The sequence below is a fragment of the Oryx dammah genome, unplaced genomic scaffold (assembly GCF_014754425.2).
Source record: "Oryx dammah isolate SB20612 unplaced genomic scaffold, SCBI_Odam_1.1 HiC_scaffold_5, whole genome shotgun sequence".
Lineage (NCBI taxonomy): Eukaryota > Metazoa > Chordata > Mammalia > Artiodactyla > Bovidae > Oryx > Oryx dammah.
Window position 1 is genome coordinate 90,630,633 of NW_024070189.1, and position 17,832 is coordinate 90,648,464.

General features: G+C 53.4%; 1 protein-coding gene across 7 annotated transcripts in view; it reads right to left on the reverse strand.

Moving 5' to 3' along the window:
* PTPRS (protein tyrosine phosphatase receptor type S) overlaps positions 1 to 17,832 on the reverse strand; it is a 109,773-nt gene that overhangs the window by 68,757 nt on the left and 23,184 nt on the right. For 6 of the 7 annotated variants that reach the window (XM_040242042.1, XM_040242041.1, XM_040242040.1 and 3 more), the window contains exon 1: positions 4,325 to 4,436. The exons of the other annotated variant lie outside the window; for it this stretch is intronic. The gene's annotated coding sequence lies outside the window, so the exon portion shown is untranslated. Of the gene's footprint in view, positions 1 to 4,324; positions 4,437 to 17,832 lie in introns of those variants that run through there. 7 annotated transcript variants of the gene reach the window in all.

Here is a 17,832-nt window from a genome sequence, read left to right on the forward strand (position 1 = left end):
CTTCAAAGTCTAGTCCAAGTCTATCTACTTCTTACCCTTTTTTCTGTCTCTATTTGGTCCAGTCCCATCATTGCTCTCCTGGACTGATGCTGTCATCACCTGCCATGTCTCCTGCCCTGTCTGTCCTCCCCTCAAAGCCAGAGGGCACCAGGGAGCATCCAAGTCAGGTCCCATGCCCCTTCCTTTGGGGGTAAAAGTCCAAGTCCTCCCCACCACTCAAAAGGCCCTGCAGGACCTCCTCCAGCCACCCGCCCCACTCCCTCTGCTCAAGCCACAGGGGCTCCCCGGCACAGTTCCTAAACACATCTGTCCCAGGACCTTTGCATGTGCTATGCCCACTGCCTGGACCTTACCACCTCTAGAGTCAATGTTAATATGAACCCGCCTTCCAATGCAAGAGACGTAAGTGATGTGGATTCAATTCCTGGGTCGGGAAGATCCTCCAGAGAAGGGCATGGCAACCCACTCCAGTATTCTTGCCTGGAGAATCCCATGGACAGAGAAGTCTGGTGGGCTACAATCCACGGAGTTGCAAAGACTTGGACATGACTGAAGTGACTTATGCACACACACGTGATTACTTGGCTGAGAATTACTAGGGGGAAGCAGAATGGGGGTGGGTGTCTCCACAGAAGGGAACAGCATGAGGAAGGGCAAGGAGCAGATGGGGAGAGATTAGGGCAGAGTCGTGGCAAGGAAGCCTCAGCGGGGAGGCCTCTGAGCAGGGGGGAGGGGATGTGGCCAGACTGGCACCACGCCAAGCCTCCTCTATGGCCATCACACATAAAGCAGTCTGGGTCACCAGCCCCAGCATGGCTAAGAGAAACTGAGGTGTGAACTTTGGGGCAGCATGATGGAGCGAGATCCCCAAGGTCTTGGAGGATGGCGTGGTCATTAAGAAGGGAACAGCCACCCATGAGAGTGACAGGAAATAACCTGTGTGGTCAATGAGGCTGGGCACAGCGTGCGGAGGAGGGGAGGAGGGGAGAGAGCAGCCTCTGGACAAGGAACTCAGGGCCCAGGGTGGATCCCTGCCGGCCTCTGTGCCAGGCGCCAAGCTGTCCACCATCCACGCCCAGCAGCTGGGCACCAGTGGGTGCTCAACCTGCACAGATGGGGAAACTAAGGCTCACAGAGGAAAGGAGACTCTGCCAAAGCCCCTCAGCTGGGTGGAGCCTTGGTTCCACGTCGACACAGGACTGTGTTCTTCCCTAGCTGCTGTGTGATCTCGGGAAAATGAATGACCCTCTCTGGGCCTGGTGCTGCTGGACGGCCTCTAGGGGCTACCAGGCTTTGCTCAGAGTGGGTGAGCGGGCACCCATTCCAGTCAGGCGCCAGGGCGCAGGTCACGCGATCCTGGAGCCAGCTTTGTGTGCCCACACACAGCAGGGAGCATAAAAGGGTGATTATGACCAGGACTGGGCAGCAAATAGGCTTTGTGTCGCCTTCACGAGGCAAGGTCTCCTGGGGGTCTGAGGACTCCCTGCTGCCTCTTCCTGCCCTGCCTCTGGGTCTGGGCCATCCTGGGGACCAGGGGGCTCATCTATGCAACCCTGAACCTTAGGGATTTCCAAAGGCAAGGCAGAGGGAAGGCTGGGTGGCTTGTCCCTATTAAGGAAAAGTCCCTCAGGGATGCACAGTCCCATGGTCATCACACCCACCCCACCTCTCATACCTCTCTGGCTCCGCTGCCTCCTTTCTGGGCCCGGGGACTTTCCTGAAGCCTGGACCCCCTTTCCCAGGGCCTCAGGGGTGGGCCTTCCTGCCTCCTGCCTCCCTGGGTTGCTGTGTCCCCAAAGGTTGACACAGGGTCCAAGCTCTGCCTCTGCAGCCCCTGGTGGACTCCATGTGGCTCTGGCTGAGGGCCCCTCCCTCTTGGGGCCTCAATGTCCTCCCACAGGCAAATGGGCTCAGGGTGGGGCCAGGTGAGGCTGGCCCTGCTACCTTCCAGGAATGAGCCAGGACCAGGGCCCAGGGTTCTGCCTTTAATTGACCATCGGTTTGTATTGAAAGCTGTCCCCAAGGGTCCCCACAGCCAGGAAAGGATGGGCAAGGCGTCTGGGGAGCCAGGCCCAGTCCCAGAGGGAGTAATGAGTGTCCCTTCCACATGCCCAGCCCTTTGAAGTGCTCCCCGTGCTTCCGTCTGTGTGATAGAGGAGGAAATTGAGGCTCAGAGAGTGCTAGCTGCACGTTGAGGGTCACACACCAAGGTTAAGGGTGGGTTAAGATTTGAGGCCAGAGACCAGCTCCCAATCAAGCTTAGAGTCCACACTCCCTGCAGGGCCTCATTGCCATGGTGGCTCCTGCCAGCATGTCCCCTGCACCGGCTTCGTGGGGGAGCCTGGAACATCAAGATCTGGGTGCACCCCTGCCCTGCTCACACCTGCCGGGCTCCCTAGTACCTCTACTCGATGTCCTGGGCCTGCCCTGTTCCCTCTTTGCATGGTTCTCAGAACACACTGCTCTGCCTCGGGACTCTGGGCCTTTCCTAATACAGGTCTTCCTTCCAGGGGGCCCACTTGTCAACTCATCCTTCAAGCCGTAGCCACAGACCTCCTCATCCCAGGCTGAGAGTGGACTCGTCCAGGGACCCGTCCTCTGCCCAGTCCTGACCCTCGACCCTGGGGCTGGAAGTAGCTGTGTTGGTCTCTGCCCCTCCTCTGCTCTAAAACCTTCCCTGGTTTCCATCAAAGTCCATTCAAATCTAGACTCCTAACCTCAGCCACCCAGAACAGCCAACTCCATCACATCGCACAGCAAGTGCTGTTTGCCTGGTGGGTGTCCCTACTCATCACCTTCTGGCTCACATAGGGACATTTGTGCACGATGTCCCCTCCACCCAGCACACCTTTTCATCACTCTCCATCCAACTGCAGCCTGCACACTCATACTCGGGTCTCAGTGGAGCTGTCACCTCCTCCAGGAAGCCCTCCTGCATACCCCAGGCAGGATCACGGCCCCCTCTGGACTGTCCCAGTGCCAGTGTCTCCCATCATAGCTCTACTCCTCACAGACCTATCAACCTCCAGGATGGGAGTCTTCTCCCCACTCCAGGAATGTGCGTTTATTAGATACCTACTTCATGCCTGGCCCCATTTGACCCACACCATTCCTGTGTTCACATCCTTTTCAGAGAGGGAAACTGAGGCCAGAAGAAGCCACCATGTCAGCCGACATGGCTCTTGGGTGTAGGGAAACTGCTCAAGCATTAAGAGATGGAGGGGAGGCTCATTGAGGGGCAGGCAGAGCTTGGAGGGCTGGGCCAGCCCCCCACAGGGGTTCCCCCTCCCCCAGGAAGCCCCTCTGGGGTAGGACTCGGGGAAGCAGGACTCAGGCAATAAACGGGGAGGGCGGTGTTGTCCAACACAGCAATGCAAAGCAACTGTGTTTGCTGTGTTAGCCAGTCAGTCATGCCCAACTTGGGGACCCATGGACCACAGCCCACCAGGCCTCTCTGTCCATGAAAGTTCTCGGGTAAGAATACTTGAGTGGGTAGCCGTTTCCATCTCCCGGGGATCTTCCCAAGCCAGGGATCAAACCCAGGTCTCCTGTTTGGCAGGTGGATTCTTTACCACTGGGCCACCTGGGAAGCCCCCATAAAGCCACTATACTTCAATAATAAAATTTAAAAATGAAAGCAAGACAGGGAGGGCAGGTGGAGGAGTCAGAGGCATGGGAACTTAGGGACAAGGAGACAGGCATGGAGGGAGGGTCGGTAGGAGCTGATATACTTGCCTGACCCCTCAGTTTATTAAAGACACCAAGATGCAGAGAATAAATCTGAGGGGCGCAGGGACAAACAGACAGGAAAACTTTCTGGGAGTTTTGGGGAGCGGCAAGAGCAAGGATCCCAGCCAATTACGCTCCTACTCCCATCCCACCCCCGGAGTTCTGTCACCTCCTCTGCAGAGCGGGTCCCCGGCGGGAAGGAAGCCAAAGCCCCTATCAGAAGTCCTCTATCAGAGCACCCCCTCCGCCCGGGCTGGGAGCGAAGGCTGCCGGGGCCTGGCTCCACCCCCAGGAGGTGGGAGAGGAGGTCGGGCTGGGGGCCAGGCGGGGGAGGGGACCCCACGGAGCATAACGGTCTGGAGTTTTCCAAAGTTATAGACCGACCGGTCTGAATGGGGGAGGCGCGCCAGGCAGCGGTGGGCTCGAGATGTCCCTGGGGGGTAGCCAGGCCAGACCGCACGCAGCGGGGGTGTGGAGGGAACCCGGAGGGTACCCCCCCCCGCCCCCGTCTCGGGAGCCTGAGTAGGGGCGAAGAAAGAGACAAAGCCCAGCGCAGACTGAGCCTCGAGGTGGAAGGGGGTCTCAACGCACTCACCCTCAGGCTCAGAGATCAGGGCCCGGGTCCCCGCGCTGCCTCGGCCGGGCCGGCTGCAGCCCTTCCCTGGGTCCGCCCGGAGCGCCGCGCGCTGCGAGTACTCAGAGAGGCCGAGGCCCAGCAAGCTCGGCCTGGGGGCGGGGCGGGGCGGGACCATGGGCGGAGCCGGCAAGGGGTGGGCCTGGGGAGGGGGCTCCAGAGCAAACCTCGGGCGGGGCCCGGCCGGAAGTAGGGCGGGGGGACCAGTTGGGAGCCAGATCTGTGGGCACTGGAAGCCTACGTGGATTGGGGTCCTGTGCCCGGGAGGCCCCCAGGGAGTGCACTGTGTGCACTCCGCTCCCGGAGTGTGCACATACCCGATGGGGCGCCCCAAGGGACATAGCCCAAGAACCTCCCTTTTGAAGGCCAGATGCCAGAGGGCGCCCCCTACCTTGCTCCTCTCTCCCTTCCAGGCGCTGATCGTGGCCATGGCAACGGATAAAGGGACTGGATGCTGGACAGGCGTCAGAGGGGGCGCCCCAAACAGACCCAAATACAGGAGGTCGAAGAAGGGGCAGAAAATCCCCTCCCAGTCTGGGTTGGATGGCAGAGGCCGCGCCCCCTACGAACACAGAAGCCCACAGGGTGGGGGAAGGGCGCAGGCACAAAGAGGCTTTCCTTCTGCTGGGAGTCCAGGAGGGGGCTGGGGGTGTTTGTGGTGGGGGGGCGAACGGGAACACTGTGGCACAGGCCCCCCACCCGAGCCACAACCTTGGGGAGGGGGCGGAGAGCACAGGGCCAGATTGGAAACAGATGGGGCCACCGTGCCAAGCCCGAGACACCCGATCCGGAGGGGGAGGGGAAGACAGGGCAGGGGGGTGGGGAAGGAGGGGTGGCCCCACCCAGGCAGCCAATCCCGGCCGGCGCTGCTGCCCTGGTGCGGGTTTGAAAACTCCGAGGGAGAGGCCGGGAATTCGGAGGCCCGGTAGGTCCTGGGAGCTTGGGGAAGTGGTCAGGGAGGGGAGAGAAGCCTGACAGAGACCACGGGCTGCTGCGGGGGGCCGGTTCCCCCGGCTGATCCCATTCCAGGCGAATTCCACCACTGATCCCGATGGCTAAGGACGACTCCCACAGCCAGCGTGTATCGAGATCTAAGTATACTCCAGGCCTTGTGACGGCTCACATCACCCCACCGTCAATCACCCCCATTTTCCGAAGGGGTTAGGGAGGAACAGAGAGAAATGACCAAGGTCAGGAAGAGCAGGGATTCGAACCAAAGTTTGGGTCCAGCGACTAAGCACCCTTAACCACGATGCTACAGAAGGCCTGGAGCCAGAAAATGACAAATCACTATAAAGGTAAAGCCCAGGGGTAAACAGCAGAGCTGAGACAGACAGGTCTCAGCCTCTAGAAGCTCACCGCCTAGTGGGACAAAGAACATGGGCTCTGATGGGGTGGGGGTGAGGGTGCACAGGCAGCTGTGGGAGGCCCTGAGGGCCCCACTGTGGCCCCTTCTGCTAGGGACCTGGACTACTCACTTTCCAAGGTTGCCTATCCATGCCGTGCTAGGTCTACCCCCATCTCTCCCCAGCACCGAATGCACCCTCCCTGGGTGATCTGCCCGTTTTCGGGCCCTGCTTTTGCAAAACAGCATATAATTCCACTTCCCCTGGCACTGGGGAGCCAGCCATTGGAGAGCCATGCACTGGATTCTTCAAAACACAGGGCACACGGTAAGTACTCTACATCTACAGGCAAACTCTCCACCTGCCCCTTCTTCATGGGACACATAGTAGGTGTTGCTAAATGGACACGTAGTAGGTGCTGCTAAATGAGAAATACTCTGACACCTCCTTTCCCCATAACCCTGGGGGGCCCATAGCTGATGCTTCATAGAGGTGGGACAGACACCTGGAAACCCAGTACCTTGTGGGAAGCACGCAGGAGGTGCTCTGGGTCAACATGGGTGTGGAATCAGGCAGCAGAACCTCCCCCTACCCCAGTGTGGTAGGACACGCAGTGGGCCCTCAGAGAATGCCCCCAGGAGCATGCTTCGCTTGCATCTACAGGCTGATGGTCCAGGCCAAGGGCTCGTGCAGACCCTGGTTTGAATCCAGGTACATCCCACATGACTTCAAGCAAGAATCTGAGCCATTTGGAGCCTTGGTTTCCCCATCTGAAATGCAAAGCAGGCACACAACAGGCCCCAATGAATCCATGTCATCAGGCTGGGTGACCTGGGGCAGAAATGCCTGTCTCTGGGCTGCCCAAGCCCCAGAGGATGGTGGCTGGGGATGTGCCACCCCCTCCCAGGCAGGCCCTACCCTGTCTGTGCCCTTGTCTGTGTCTCCCTGTAGATGACTTCCTGCTTCCAGGTGAAGGAGGTGACCACAGTGGGGTGGGAACACAGCCACCCCCTAGGTAGAGGTGGAGCCAGACAAGCCCTGCGTCTGGCCTCCCTCAGCTGGGAGGCCCTGTCTGCTCAATGCCCTGAACAATCCCCACCCCCTGCAACCATCACAGTTCTGATCATCCCATATGTTAACTGTCTGGACACAGGTCTGTCTCTCCCACCAGACTGTGACCTCAGAGGACAGGGCTGGGTTTGTCTCTGTCTCAATCAGTGTGTGTGCCCCGAGTTGGGTGCCCAGCACCCAGCAGGTTCTCAGCAAACATTTCTGTAACAGCCAGGCCAGGTTCTTACCCAGAAAAGGCCTCCCTCCAAGTTCTACATTCTCCCCAAGATGCTACACTGTGCGTCCCAAAGCAGGGGTCTTCATCCACCCTTTTTTAATTTATCCATTTTAAAAATTTATTTGGCTGTGTCAAGTCTTAGTTGCATCATGTGGAATCTTTAGTTGCAGCATGTGGGATCCAGTTCCCTGACCAGTGATGGAACCTGGGCCCCTTGCATCGGGAGCATGGTGTCTGAGCCACTGAATCACCAGGGAAGTCCCTATCTGCCCTCTTTTTAAAAATGTTTCTTTTTATTTATGAATTTATTTGCACCAGGTCTTAGTTGCAGCACATGGAATCTTCCTGACCAGGAATTGAACCCAGGCCCCCTGTATTGGGAGCATGGAGTCTTAGCCACTGGACCACCAGGGAAGTTCCTACGATGTGCCAGGCCTGGCTGGAGGCACTGGAGATGAAGCAGTGACCAAGACTGAGAAGGATCTCTGCCCTCATGATCCTGATGCTCCAGGACAGGCAGTGGATGAGAAAGGAAAGAAAGAAAATACACCAGGGTAGTTGGTGCTAGGTGCTATGAAGATGAACAAAGTAGGGGCTTTCCTAGTGGTCCAGTGGTTAAGACTCTGTGCTTCCAGTGCAGGGGCCTGGGTCTAGTCCCCTGTTCTGGGAACTAGGATCCTACATTTGCCTCATGGTGTGGCCAAGTTAATGGACAAAGGGAAGAGGGGACATGTGGGGTGGGATGCAGTATTAAATAGGAGGGTCAGGAGTGGGAAATCAACATTCAAAAGTCTAAAGAAATCAACCCTGAATATTCACTGGAAGGACTGATGCTGAAGCTCCAATACTTTGGCCACTTGATGCGAAGGGCTGACTCACTGGAAAAGACCCTGATGCTGTGAAAGACTGAGGGCAGGAGAAGAAGGGGGCAACAGAGGATGACATGGTTAGATAGCATCACCGACTCAAAGGACATGAATCTGAGCAAACTCGGGGAGATAGTGAAGGACAGGGAAGCCTGGCGTGCTACAGTCCATGGGGTTGCAAAGAAGTTGGACAGGATTGAGGGAGGGAATGACAAGGAAGAGAGTGGGAAGGTGACATCTGAGTAAGACCTGAAGGAGGTGTTGCACGTGCAAAGGCCCTGGAGCAGAACAGTCTCTGGTATGGTGGAGGGACAGCAGAGACCCATCTGGCTGGAGCAGAGTGAGTGAGGAGGAGAGGAGGCAGCGAGGGGAACAGGGCAGGTCGATGCAGGGCCTTAGGCTACCCTGAAGGACGTGGGCATGCTGGAGGGCTGTAGGCAGAGGAAAGGTGGGGTGTGACTCAGGTATTCCCAGATACCCTGTGGCTACCGCATGGAGAACAGACTGGGGGTGAGGGGAGCTGGAGAACCAGGGCAGAGGTGACTGCACTGGGTCAGGCAAGTGATGAGGGAACTGATCAGGTGGAGGCAGAGAAGTAGGGTGGCAGGGTGGGGAGGGGAGGGGCATGGGCACATTTTGGATAGATTAGGAAGGCAGAGCCAAGGAAGTTTTCTAAAGGATTGGTTGTGGGGTGCAAGTTAAGGAGGGGACTCAGGATGATTACCTTGAGCACTCTGATCTGAACACGCTGAAGGCTAGAGCTGCCACCTCCAGGAAGCCCTCCCTGACTGCTCGGCCCACCCAGTGCCCCTGAGGGCTGACCCTAGGCGGGAGCCCACAAATCAGTTGCTACATCCTCTCTATACACACAGGAGGCCGCTGTCCTTGGGATGCAGCCTGGGGCTAAATCACGTCAGCTCCTGCAGCTGGGACATTTGGGGGGTAATTTTTTTTCAAAATAACTTTTCTTCTAATTATAAAATAGGCTCGTGCAGCAGAAAATTAGGGAAAATCAGCATGAAGAAGAAAATAAAAATTGCCCACAATCCACCCCTCTCCTGGAGAAGAACGGTTAGCATGTGGTCATTTTCATTCATTCTTTCCCGAAACACTTACTGAGCACCTACTGTGTGCTGGGTCACTGAGGACACAGTAGTGGGACGAAAAGCGACCCCCCCATCCCCTTACCCCGCCCCACCCCCACGGCTCACAGTTAAGAGGGAGAGATGGATATGCACCGGAAAACAAACATCATCACTAACATAAGGCCAGAAGTACTGAGAGGCTGCAAAAAGAAAACAAAATGAACTGTAAGGCCCTAGAAGGATGGAGGGGTCTGGGGGAACCTCTCAGAAAGACCTTGACAGACAAACTCCTAGGGGAAGAGTTTCAGGCAAGAGGAGCAGCAAGTACAAAGGGCCTGAGGCTAACTGCCTCTTTCTGGTCTTTCTCAGATGGGTACCCAGAGATCACCATTATGAAACCATCTGCCAGGGTCCAGTCCACAGAGTTTAACAGGTCTTCACTCGCTCTCCAGTATAAACAATAGAAAAGGACATTGTGAGAGCAAGCTGTGACACTCCTTATTTCCAAGAAGAGGGTGATTCCCTCAGGATGGTCAGAAACCTTTGAGACCCGCCCTGATGTGCCCACCCAGGTAAAGCTGCACCCTGGGGACTTCCCTGTTGGTCCAGGGGTTAAGAATCTGCATTGCAGTGCAGAGGATGTAGGCTCGACTCCTGGTCTGGGATGATCCCACATATGCTGGGAGCAACCAAGTCCACTCACTTCAACTATTGAGCCCTCGAGACAATAGAGGAGTCCATGCGTCGCAACTAAAGATCCTACATGATGTAAGTGCTGTGCTAAGTCACCTCAGTCGTGTCTGACTCTGTGATCCCCTGGACTGCAGCCCACCAGGCTCCTCTGTCCATGGGATTCTCCAGGCAAGAATACTGGAGTGGGTTGCCAAACCCAATGTAGTGATATAAATAAATATTAAAAAAAAAAAACTATACCCTGGACATTCTCAAGCAGGACCCCCACTCCCAATCATTTCCCTGACTTCACATTTGGGACCAAAATTTCTGAAAATTTCATTTAAGGGCAACCACCAAGCTCCACACACTTGGCTTTGGAAGCAAGAGAGAAACTGGTTGGGCAGCTTCCTGCTTTCTCAGGCTCTGGGGCTCCCGGCCCCAGGTTGCCCAATGGGCCCCTCCCCACCCAGCTCAGCATTCATGCCCTGGGGCAGCGAGCGTGTGTCGACCAGCCCGGTGTCCGCCTCGCCCACACTGGCATCATGGCCCTGGCGCCGTGTCTGCCTGCCAGTCACACCGCAGCGAGCACGCTACCTGCCACAGGCACGCAGCACCTCCTCATCTGCCTTTTTCATCTTCTGGTTCCCTCAGGCCTAGCTACCATCCTCTCCTGGAAAAAGCTGGGATGCTTTCAGGCGCCGCTGGATCCAGCAAACCTCTCTTCCCTGTGTCCTCCCCTGCTCAGCAAATTGGAGCTCTGTCCTTCCAGAGGCTCGGGCTAGAACCTGGGGACTGAGCCTGACTCCTTTCCTTCCCTCACCCCCAACCACATGTGCTGCTCTGGAAATGCTCTCAAGTCTCTCTCCAGATGCCCTTCCCAGCCTGTCTAGTCCCCATCAGTACCCACCTGGACCAGTCACCCCTGTCCTGGTTCCCCAGCTCTGCCCTTTGCTCCTCACAACCTGTTCCCCTCCACAGTAGCAAGAAGGTGCCAGTAAGTACCTGAATCAGCTCCCATTCTTCCTCTGCCCCCAACCCTCTAGGCTCCCACCTCTCTCCAGCAAAAGCCCAAGTCCTGCCCTGCTGCCTACAAGGCCCTTCAGGACCTGCCCCGTCCCCTCCCTGCCCTCCCCTCCTGGCTCACTCTTCTCCAGCCACGGGCCTCCTTGCTGTTCCCCCAACTCCCCAGGCACAGTCTTGCCCCAGGGCTTTTGTACATACTGGTTTCCTCCGTATGAAACACCCTTCTCCCACATTTTCACAGCTATTTCCTTCTGTCGACTCAGGTCTCCCTCAAACATTGCATCCTCAGAGAAGAACTGATCACCATGGTTGATCACTGCCACTCAGGTACCACCTCCATCAGCCTTTATTGCATATTCATTCTCTAGCTTTTTTTTCTTGGAGGGGGGTCATTTATTTTCATCTGAAATTATCTACTTCTCATTTACTGTCTAGATTCATGCTGTCTGATAAGGAACCACCAGTCACATGTGACTAAATTAAAATTTAAAAAAATTAAAATTCAAAAACCAGTTCCTTGGTCACACCGTGTTTCCAGTGTGGTTCGTGGCCACAGGACTGGCACAGACATCACATATTTCTCTCAGCACAAAAAGTTCTGTGGCCAGCTCTGCTGGAAGTGGTGGGAACTGGGAGGGTAGGGCCAGGTCAGTTTCAGCTACTGCTGGGTCCTAGCGCCTGGCATGCAGTAGGCACTCAATAAAACGTTTCTGAACGAAAGAATAAACTAATGGCTAAGAGTCCTTGCAAAATCTGGAGGGGCTGATGTACATCACTCGCAGAGGTCAGCAGGTACTATCTGCAGCCACAAATCCACACAGCTCAATTTGAACTTGGGTCTACTTGGCTTCCACCCCAGGCACCCTCTGGGGGCTGCTGCTCTGGCCCCAAAGGCAGAAATTTGTGAAAAGCTGCTCCAACCACAGCCAGACTCCACTCTGCAGCCAGGTGCCAATGTGCTGACTCAGTCAGAGGTGGGGGTGGCAGGGGTAGCGCCTCTGGCAGGCCCCCCGTCGCCCACCTTGAACCAGCTGTGGCCGCTTTAATATATCTGGCCACATCCTCTCTGTAAGATGCCTCTGTACCCGCCAGGTCCCCAGTGGGAACGTGTGTGGCATTTCCCCCTCAAATCCTCCCTGTCTTGTTCCCGACTTCTGCCACATCCCAATAACCCTCATTAAATCTTTCATTCAACTGGCTCACGCGGTTCTCTTAAACTAATTTACTTTAGAAACTAAGTCTCTAACACACAGCTCTAACTGCCTGGCCTTGAAAGTCACCAGAAAAATTATTACAATGAAACTATGAGTCGAGTTCTTCCATCTTCCCTAGATTCTGTCACTAAACCCAGCAGCACAATGGGATTTGGTTATGGAGAGACTGGCAGGTATTGGTTTTAAAGATCACCCTGTACCCGACTGAGACTTTCTTCTTGACCTGTTACTGACTGAAAGCAGAGTTGCTGCTGGTCCGTGTAGCTCCGTGCCACCAGATGCTTCCTCCATTGGGTCACCCCCAGAAAGCTTCATGCTGGTGGCAGGTCCCTCTCAGGACTCATGGCCCAGAGAAGGCAGGAGCCCTAGGTTCTTGTCCCATCTTGGTCCCCAGGGAGCTGTGTGGCCTTTAGCAAGTTCTTGCCCCTGTCTGGGTCTCTGTGTCCCCACCTGTGCAGAGGACAACTGGGTTTCTGGTGCCTGGGACTGATTTTGGTGGGGTCAAGGTCTTTGATGATCAGAGAAACTGAGGCACTGGCCAGAGAGATGCCCAAGACAGAGCTTCATGCAGTATTTGACTGACTTGCCTCATGAGGGTGGGACCCAGCCTTGGTCACTACTGAAATCTTAGCCATCTATCCTGTACAAGACCCTATTCTGAGTTTTGGAGATGCAGCAGGAACCAGGGCAGACAACCACCCAGGGTTTCTCTTCTAGGCAGGGAGATAGATGGAGGCAGCCACACAAAGATGGGGGTGGGGAGGGAATTCTGGGTAGAGGACACAGCGTGTACAAAAGTCCTGTGGTAGGAATGAATACACTAAGCTCTGGGGAAAGAGAGGGAGACAGGATTAGAGGAGTAAGGTGGAGGGATGTGATGTGAAGAATGAACATATTTGAGGCATGAACAATTATCATACTTCCGTAACAATTCTTTAACACATGCATTTAAAGAGCACCTGCTGTATACCAGGCTCCAGGCTGAGCACTAGAGACATAAGATGATCCAGGCAGTCCTGGCCCAGCATCAGGAAGTTCACAGGCTGCAGGGGAGGCAGATGGGGGGCCCTGGCAGTTAAGCGACCAGAGGTGTGATGAGGCATGCATCTGGCATGGCGGTGGGGAGGGCTTCTGGGAGAGGTGATATCTAAGATGTGAAGGAAGAGGGGAACTGGGAGAAGAAATCTAAGTGGTGCTGGACTGAATGGGAAGAAGTGGGGATAGGAGCCTCAGGCTAAGTCTCACCTCACAGGTGAGAAGACTGAGGAGCCAGACGACAGCAGAGCTGTCGTCCCTGCTTGACCCAGCCATGAGCTCAGGTGTGGGCATGACCTCTCTGGGCAGTTCCCCAAGTTCTCAAGTCCTGGGTGACTGGGAGGTGGGGCAAGGTGACATCTTTAGACAGAGGTTGGGTCCAGGTCCCAACCCCACCCTCCTCCAAGACTTCAGAATGCTCTTTAAGGTTTAGTATGGGGCAAAGCTGAAGTTCAGATACTTTGGCTACCTGATGCAAAGAGAAATGCTCAAAATTCTCCAAGCCAGGCTTCAGCAATATGTGAACTGTGAACTTCCTGATGTTCAAGCTGGTTTTAGAAAAGGCAGAGGAACCAGAGATCAAATTGCCAACATCTGCTGGATCGTGGAAAAAGCAAGAGAGATCCAGAAAAACATCTATTTCTGCTTTCTTGACTATGCCAAAGCCTTTGACTGTGTGGATCACAATAAACTGTGGAAAATTTTGAAAGAGATGGGAATACCAGACCACCTGACTTGCCTCTTGAGAAATCTGTATGCAGGTCAGGAAGCAACAGTTAGAACTGGAAATGGAACAACAGACTGGTTCCAAATACGAAAAGGAGTACGTCAAGGCTGTATATTGTCACTCTGCTTATTTAACTTCTGTGCAGAGTACATCATGAGAAACGCTGGACTGGAAGAAACACAAGCTGGAATCAAGATTGCCGGGAGAAATAGCAATAACCTCAGATATGCAGATGATACCACCCTTATGGCAGAAAGTGAAGAGGAACTAAAGAGCCTCTTGATGAAAGTGAAAGAGGAGAGTGAAAAAGTTGGCTTAAAGTTCAACATTCAGGAAACGAAGATCATGGCATCCAGTCCCATCACTTCATGGGAAATAGATGGGGAAACAGTGGAAACAATGTCAAACTTTATTTTTGGGGGCTCCAAAATGACTGCAGATGGTGATTGCAGCCATGAAATTAAAAGACGCTTACTCCTTGGAAGAAAAATTATGACCAACCTAGATAGCATATTCAAAAGCAGAGACATTACTTTGCCGAATAAGGTCCGTCTAGTCAAGGCTATGGTTTTTCCTGTGGTCATGTATGGATGTGAGAGTTGGACTGTGAAGAAAGCTGAGCACCGAAGAATTGATGCTTTTGAACTGTGGTGTTGGAGAAGACTCTTGAGAGTCCCTTGGACTGCAAGGAGATCCAACCAATCCATTCTGAAGGATATCAGCCCTGGGATTTCTTTGGAAGGAAGGATGCTAAAGCTGAAACTCCAGTACTTTGGCCACCTCATGTGAAGAGTTGACTCATTGGAAAAGACTCTGATGCTGGGAGTGATTGGGGGCAGGAAGAGAAGGGGACGACAGAGGATGAGATGGCTGGATGGCATCACTGACTTTGATGGACGTGAGTCTGAGTGAACTCCGGGAGATGGTGATGGACAGGGAGGCCTGGCGTGCTGTGTGGTTGCAAAGAGTCGGACACGACTGAGCGACTGAACTGAACTGATGCAAAGAGCCAAATCACTGGAAAAGACCCTCACGCTGGGCAAGATTGAGGGCAAGAGGAGAAGGGGGTGACAGAGGATGAGATGGTTGGATGGCATCACTGACTCAATGGACATGAGTTTGAGCAAACTCTGGGAGAGGTGAAACAGGGAAGCCTGGCGTGCTGCAGTTCATGGGGTCACAAAGAGTCAGACACGACTGAGCGACTGAACAACAGGGAACAATGGGGGAAAGCACTCTAAAGCAAGCCAGGTGCAGAGTGTGCACTCAGTGAGCACTCTGGCCCTTATTCCTGGCTCTTCCTGTAGGCCAGGCATCCACGAAGCAGCTCACTGAATCACCTCAAAGACTGGGGTTACTATTCTCCCCATTTTTCAGTTGGAGAAACTAAGGCCTGGAGGTTGGGCTCCTATTCTCCCCATTAGAAAGTGGCAGAACTAGGACTTGAACACAGGCTGGTTCTCACCTCCTCCCTTTCCCCCAATCCAGGCCTTGGCTTCCCTTCTTCCTGCCTGACTGGAGGTCACCCAGTCCTGGAATTTGTAGCATCTTGAACCTAGCCCATCTGTGACTTTGTAGCTCACATGTGGGTGGGGACTGGTGGCCTCATGGAGGCATAAAGATGGGCCTCTGGCTCCCAGATATATCAGGTATTATGATTAATAATTAATTATTCCAGGACTTCCCTGGGGGTCCAGTGGCTAAGAATCTGTACTCCCAATACAGGGGGCCCAGGTTCAATCCCCAGTTAGGGAACTAGATCCCACATGCCACAGCTAAAAATCCTGAAGTGTAACAACTAAGATTCCTATGCAGCCAAAGAAATAAATATTAAAAAAAAAATCATTAATTATTCCCCAGCAAGCAGTGCTCATCTGGGAGCCATGATGGAGGGAGTGCAGGTTTGGGTGAAGGCAGGGGTTTGGACTCAGCCATTGTCCTAGGAGATCTCACCTCCGGGCCTTTGCATTCTCCGTTCGCCTGCTGGGAACATTCTTTCCTGTAAAATCCACCTGTCTCCCTCCCTCACCACCTCTGTTCAAATCTCACTTTTTTTTTTTTGGCAGGCACGTTAGAAACACAGAGCCTTAACCACTGGACCTCCAGGGAAGTCCCCCTCCTATGTCACTTTCTCAGTGAGGTCTTCTGGGACATCCTCTTGAAAATTCTGCCTCCCACGCTGGGCCCTCCCCAGTCCCTTGGAATTTATCCCCCCTAGAGAAGACTTCCCTGGTGGCTCAGACGGTAAAGCGTTACCCTGCAGGAGACCCGGGTTCGAGCCCTGGGTGGGGAAGATCCTCTGGAGAAAGAAATGGCAACCCACTCCAGTACTCTTGCCTGGAAAATCCCATGGACTGAGGAGCCTTGTAGGCTACAGTCCACGGAGTCACAAAGAGTCAGACACGACTGAGCAACTTCACTTCAGAGCAAACTACCACTCTCTCTGACATTTTATGTGGGTTTTATCTGTGCTTTGTTTATTCTCGGGCTCCCCAACTGGAGTGCTAGCTGCAAGAGGGCAGGAGATTTGTTCCTTCAAATTCCTCCTGCTGAGGACAGGAAGCAGCTGGTGTGCGGCAGATGCAAAGATTTGTGGATGGGAGAGCCCCTCTTATCTGCTCCTAGAAGCAACCTCTACTGCTGGTTTGTGTCAATCTCTGCATATCTCTCCCAAGCAGTTAGAGACCAAAAGTAACACCAGAATACAGAGTGGTTTTTTTCTTCCGTGAAATTGTATCATCTTGTCTGTATCATTTCCCAGCATTCCTCCTCCTTTCAAAAGACACTGTATCTACTGAGCACACTCATCCCTAGATACTTCCCCTGCTGTGTATAATCTTCCATTACAAGGTTATTACAATCCCCTGTTGATGGACACCTAGGTTGGCTCCACTTTTTATTTTTACCTCAGTCTTGACCAATGCCTGTGAATCTTTGCATCCACATCTTCCACATCTCAGTGCAGAGAGATGGCCAGTTGGAGGGTCTGCACCTTCCCTTTGAACCTGCTAACATCACTTCTAGGAGTTTTTCTGAAAGACACATCCCCGTGAAATGGCATGTGTAGAAAATCCTCATGGCAGAAGACTTGAAACAACCTAAGTGCCCAACAATAGGGGATTGGTTAAACAGATAATGGTGCAAGGGACCAAATAATGCCACAAAAGATTACCATCTTTTAGTATTATGAGACCAGTATCACAGCTGTGGAGAGGAAGATAGAGCCAGATGTATAATTATGACATCACTTTTAAGATACATTTTTTTAAGAGAGGAAAAAACAACCCCAAAGTATGGAACAGCTTTTAAAAGATGCTACCATTTGGTTAAACCAGGGAACATAAATCTACCCGCCTACTGAACGTTCACTGAAGATGTCTAGATAACTGCTCTGTCCAAAACTGTGGCCACGGGCCACATGTGGCTGTTTACATTTAAATGCAATAAAATGGAATAAAATTTAAAAGTTGAGTCTTCATTTGCACTAGCCACATTTCCAATGCTCAACAGCACATGTGGCCAGAGACTATTTTATTAGAAAGCTATCACCAGAGAGTGTTTCTAAAATTGTACAAAAGTTCTGCTAGACAGTGCTAACACAGAGCAGGGGCCAACAATCCGGCCCCCTGGCTGTTTGTGTCAATAAAGGTTTATTGGCATCCAGCCACCGCCATTCATTCACATATTGTCTCTGGCTGCTTTCATGCTACAATAGTGGCACTGAACAGTATTGATGGAGACTGCTGAAAAGATTTACTATCTGGTCCTTTACTGAAAAAGTCTACCAACTGCTGTCCTAGCAGGAGACTGGTGGCTGCTTCTGGCCAAGGAGAGGGGAGGAGAGCTGCGGATAGGAGGGGAGTGGTGGTAGAGAGACTCTCCCCTGTGTATTCTTCTGTACATCCTCCATTATAGCTCACATGTATGTGTTAGCTGGCCAGAAAATAAAAATAAAAGATGGTGAGAAGTAGCCATGCTGATTTATTCTCCCGCTGATGACGCCCAGGGGTCCCCCTCCCATTTCCAATCTGGAAATCATCAAGCTTCATACATTTTTGCCGAGCGGATGGGCAAGAAATGGATCTTGTTGTTTTAATCTGCATCTCCTGGGCAAGAGATGAGGAATCTTTAAATATGAATTCATGCTTGTCTACTCACCCATCAGACCCCAACTCTAAAAAGCCAGGGATCCCGTTGATCTGTCACCGCA